General features: G+C 39.5%; 1 pseudogene across 1 annotated transcript; it reads left to right on the top strand.

Annotated features, from left to right (window-relative positions):
* The first annotated feature begins 2,064 nt into the window (after positions 1 to 2,064).
* On the top strand, positions 2,065 to 3,798 carry LOC138854565 (NADH-ubiquinone oxidoreductase chain 1-like; annotated as a pseudogene). Its single transcript, XR_011393754.1, has one exon. The product of XR_011393754.1 is annotated as an NADH-ubiquinone oxidoreductase chain 1-like (transcript).
* The last annotated feature ends 1,312 nt before the right edge of the window (positions 3,799 to 5,110 follow it).

Consider the following 5,110-nt stretch of genomic DNA (forward strand, 5'->3'; position numbering starts at 1 on the left):
TCACTGGTACTCTCAAGGTCACTGGTACTCTCTAGGTCACTGGTACTCTCAAGGTCACTGGTACTCTCAAGGTCACTGGTACTCTCTAGGTCACTGGTACTCTCTAGGTCACTGGTACTCTCAAGGTCACTGATACTCTCAAGGTCACTGGTACTCTCAAGGTCACTGGTACTCTCAAGGTCACTGGTACTGTCAAGGTCACTGGTGCCCTCAAGGTCACTGGTACTCTCTAGGTCACTGGTACTCTCAAGGTCACTGGTACTCTCAAGGTCACTGGTACTCTCAAGGTCACTGGTACTCTCTAGGTCACTGGTACTCTCAAGGTCATTGGTACTCTCAAGGTCACTGGTACTCTCAAGGTCACTGGTACTCTCAAGGTCACTGGTACTTTCTAGGTCACTGGTACTCTCAAGGTCACTGGTACTCTCAAGGTCACTGGTACTCTCAAGGTCACTGGTACTCTCTGTCACTGGTATTCTCAAGGTCACTGGTACTCTCTAGGTCACTGGTACTCTCTAGGTCACTGGTACTCTCTAGGTCAGTGGTACTCTCTAGGTCACTGGTACTCTCTAGGTTAGTGGTACTCCCTAGGTCACTGGTACTCATTAGGTCAGTGGTACTCTAGGTCAGTGGTGCTCTCTAGGTCACTGGTACTCTCTAGGACAGTGGTACTCTCTAGGTCACTGGTACTCTCTAGGTCACTTTTACTCTCTAGGTCCTTGATTCTGTCTAGGTCAGTGGTACTCTCTAGGACAGTGTTGCTCTCTATGTCACTGGTACTCTCCTTGGTCAGTACTGTCTAGGTTAGTTGTACTCTCTTGGTCAGTACTGTCTAGGTTAGTGGTACTCTCTTGGTCAGTACTGTCTAGGTTAGTGGTACTCTCAAGGTCAGTGGTACTCTTTAGGTCAGTGGTTCTCTCTGGGCCGCTGGTCCTCTCTAGGCCAATAGTACTCTCTAGGTCAATGGTACTCTCTAGGTCAGTGGTGCTCTCTAGGTCAGTGGTACTGTCTAGGTCAGTTGTACTCTCTATGTCACTGGTGCTCTCTAGGTCAGTGGTACTCTCTAGGTCACTGGTACTCTCTGTGTCTCTGGTACTCTCTTGGTCAGTGGTACTCTCTAGGTCACTGGTAGTCTCTAGGTCACTGGTACTCTCTAGGTCAGTGGTACTCTCTAGGTCAGTGGTACTCTCTAGGTCAGTGGTACTCTCTAGGTCAATGGTACTCTCTAGGTCAGTGGTACTCTTTAGGTCAGTGGTACTCTCTAGGTTACTGGTACTCTCTATGTCACTGGTACTCTCTAGGTCAGTGGCACTCTCTAGGTTAGTGGTACTCTATAGGTCACTGGTACTCTAGGTCAATGGTACTCTCTAGGTCAATGGTACTCTCTAGGTCACTGGTACTCTCTATGTCACTGGTACTCTCTAGGTCAGTGGTACTCTCTAGGTCAGTGGTACTCTCTAGGTCAGTGTTACTCTCTATGTCACTGGTACTCTCTAGGTCAGTGGTACTATCTAGGTTAGTGGTACTCTCTAGGTCAGTGGTACTCTCTGGGTCAGTGGTACTCTCTAGGTCAGTGGCACTCTCTAGGTCACTGGTACTCTCTAGGTCACTGGTACTCTCTAGGTCACTGGTACTCTTTAGGTTACTGGTACTCTCTAGGTCAGTGGTACTCTCTAGGTCAGTGTTTCTCTCTAGGTCAGTGGTACACTCTAGGTCATGTACTCTCTAGGTCACTGGTACTGTCAAGGTCACTGGTACTCTCTAGGTCACTGGTACTCTCTAGGCTTTATAGTGGAAAAAAGACGTCAAACTGCAAATTTGAAGATGTATAATTACTAAAGCTTAAGAGAGAATCTTGTAATATAAGTAGTAAAGCTACATTAGCAGTTCTATCAAAACTGTCCTTTTATCAGGCATTATACTTATTAGGGGGGTTAAAATTACAGGGGGTTAGCTGAGAATTTATGTTATTTAGCGGTGTTCTTAGAAGATTAAATCTCAGGCTAGAGGAAGATGTCTACTTGAATAGGTTGAGATAAGCTTAAAGTTTGATTCTTGCTTAAACTTTTATTTTATAATTAGGGTATATGTGTATCTTGGTGAGAAAGGGTAGATAAAATAGAGATAATTTATAATAAGTTGTAGTTTTGTTATTCGCAGTATGGAAGATTAAATATTGGTTTAGGGTCCGATTTAGTAAATTATAAAAAGTTTGATGAAATTTTGTGCCAGCAATCGCGGTTAGACTTAAAAGCTTAGTAAAGGTGTTTTAGTTTAGGTTATTCTTATGTTTAAAGGTAAATTGAAATTTATAGTAATAAAAGGTGAAATTGGTTTATTAGGAATAAATGGAAATTGGATTATAAATAGGAGGAGACTCGGAAATTAAGGTATAAACTAGGATTAGATACCCTATTATACTTAAAGGATAAAAATAAAACTTGAATATTAATAGATATGGTCTTTAAATTCAAAGAATTTGGCGGTATTTTAGTCTTGTTAGAGGAACCTGTTCTGTAAATGATACAACACGAAAAATCTTACTTACTCTTGTTTAGCAGTTTGTATACCGTCATTATCAGATAACCTTTGTTGAGGTAGTTATTGAAATTTGAGAAGTAAAGTATATTAGATCAAGGTGCAGTTTATGGGTGAGAAGAAATGGGTTACAATAAAATTTATTTATTACGAATCAGTAAAAGAATAGTTTCTGTGAAGGGGGATTTAATTGTAATACATAATTTAGTAAGTTAGTGTGATATGAGAACTAAAGTATGTACATATCGCCCGTCGCTTCCGCTTAAGGTGGAATAAGTCGTAACATAGTAGGTGTACTGGAAGGTGTACCTGGAACTAAATTTACTTTGGCAGAGGATATGCGTTAAATTTAGAATTTAATTATATAGAAGAGCACTCTATAGGTAAAAGTATTGAGGACAGTGCTGTGGTTATTAGAATTGTGAGATATTTAATGTTGATAGTTTGTGTTTTAGTTAGAGTGGCATTTGTAACTCTCTTGGAGCGTAAGATTTTAGGTTATATTCAAATTCGTAAGGGTCCTAATAAATTGGGCATTCTGGGGTTACTTCAGCCTTTTTCGGATGCTATTAAATTGTTTGTAAAAGAGCAGAATTCACCGGTAATATCTAATTTTTTACCTTATTATTTGTCGCCGGTATTCAGTTTATTTATTGCTTTAATTTTGTGAGGGGTTATTCCCTATGATTTAGGATTAGTGGATTTTGATATAGGAATGTTATTTTTTTTATGTTGTTTGAGATTAAGGGTCTATCCTTTGTTAAGGGCCGGATGGGCTTCAAATTGTAAATATTCTTTATTAGGGAGTCTTCGTGCTGTAGCACAGACTATTTCATATGAGGTAAGGTTAGCTTTAATTTTGTTATCCTATGTGTTTTTAGTTGGAAGATTTAGGTTCATAGAATTGAGATATTATCAGGAAAGAATGTGGTTCGTTTGATTAACATTTCCATTATCTATAGTTTGGCTTGGTTCTTGTTTGGCAGAGATAAATCGCACTCCTTTTGATTTTGCAGAAGGGGAGTCTGAGTTGGTTTCTGGGTTTAATACTGAGTATAGGAGAGGAGGGTTTGTATTAATTTTTATAGCTGAATATGTTAGAATTTTGTTTATGAGTGGAGTGTCAACATTGTTGTTTTTAGGAGGGAGAGTTTTAAGGTTAGGATTTATATAAAATTGGTGATGGTAGGGTTTACGTTTATTTGAGTGCGGGGGACTTTACCGCGACTGCGATACGATAAATTGATGTATATGGCTTGAAAAGGTTTCTTCCTATATCTTTAAATTTTTTAATTTTTTTCCTTAGGCTAAAATTAATTTTAGTGTAAACTAAATTTATATGTTGATGGGTACTGGAAGATTCTTCCTTTAAATGCTTTCAAGACATTTGTTTTAAATAAACTAAATAGCCATTTTAGAAGAAGGTCTGTTAAAAGGGTAGCCAAAGGGTCAGTAATATAATAGGAAAAGTAGATGACAGTTAGAGCTTGACCTGTGAAAATATAAGGATCCTCTACAGACCGAGCTCCGATCCATGTTAATAAAATGATTGTGGAGATAAGAGTTCAAAATAGAAGCTGGTTTAAAGGATAAAAGGTAAGGCCTCGGAATTTTGATAGGGAGGTGAATGGGAGGAATCAAAGGATCGCAACTGATAATATTAAAGCGATAACCCCTCCTAATTTGTTTGGGATGGATCGAAGGATGGCGTATGCAAATAGAAAATATCATTCAGGTTGAATATGTACTGGTGTAATTAGAGGGTTAGCCGGGGTAAAATTATCAGGGTCTCCGAGTAAGTATGGGTTTAGGAGAGTTAGGAGGACTAGGAGTATAAGTATGATTAGGAACCCTGCAATATCTTTAAATGTAAAGTAGGGGTGGAAGGGGATTTTGTCTAGAGAGGAGGTTACTCCTAAAGGGTTGTTGGCTCCAGAGTGGTGGATGAATAAAATATGGACGAGTGTGGCTGCAGCAATTAGAAATGGCAGCAGAAAGTGGAATGTAAAGAATCGAGTTAAGGTGGCGTTATCAACTGCGAACCCTCCCCAAATTCATTGGACTAAATCTGTGCCAATATAGGGAATGGCAGAAAATAAGTTTGTAATAACGGTGGCACCCCAAAACGATATTTGTCCTCAAGGTAGGACATAACCTAGAAAAGCTGTGGCTATTGTTAAAAACAGAATTAGAACGCCAATTCTCCAAGCGTGGAAAAGAGCAAATGACCCATAATAAAGACCTCGTCCGATGTGGGAGTAGATACAGATAAAGAAAAAGGAGGCCCCATTTGCATGAAGGGTGCGGAACAATCACCCGTAATTAACATCACGACAGATGTGGGCTACGTTCGAAAAAGCTAGGTCAATATGCGGGGTAAAATGAATTGACAAAAATAGTCCGGTTGCGATCTGAGCTACTAGACATAACCCTAAGAGGGACCCGAAATTTCAAAAAATTGAGATGTTAGTAGGAATTGGTATATCTACGAGTGCGGAATTAACGAGTTTAAGCAAAGGATGGGATTTACGTAAAGGCGAAGTCATAAGTTTTGGGAGAGTGAAGATTAGAG

This window comes from Cherax quadricarinatus, chromosome 62, assembly GCF_038502225.1.
Source record: "Cherax quadricarinatus isolate ZL_2023a chromosome 62, ASM3850222v1, whole genome shotgun sequence".
Taxonomy (NCBI): domain Eukaryota; kingdom Metazoa; phylum Arthropoda; class Malacostraca; order Decapoda; family Parastacidae; genus Cherax; species Cherax quadricarinatus.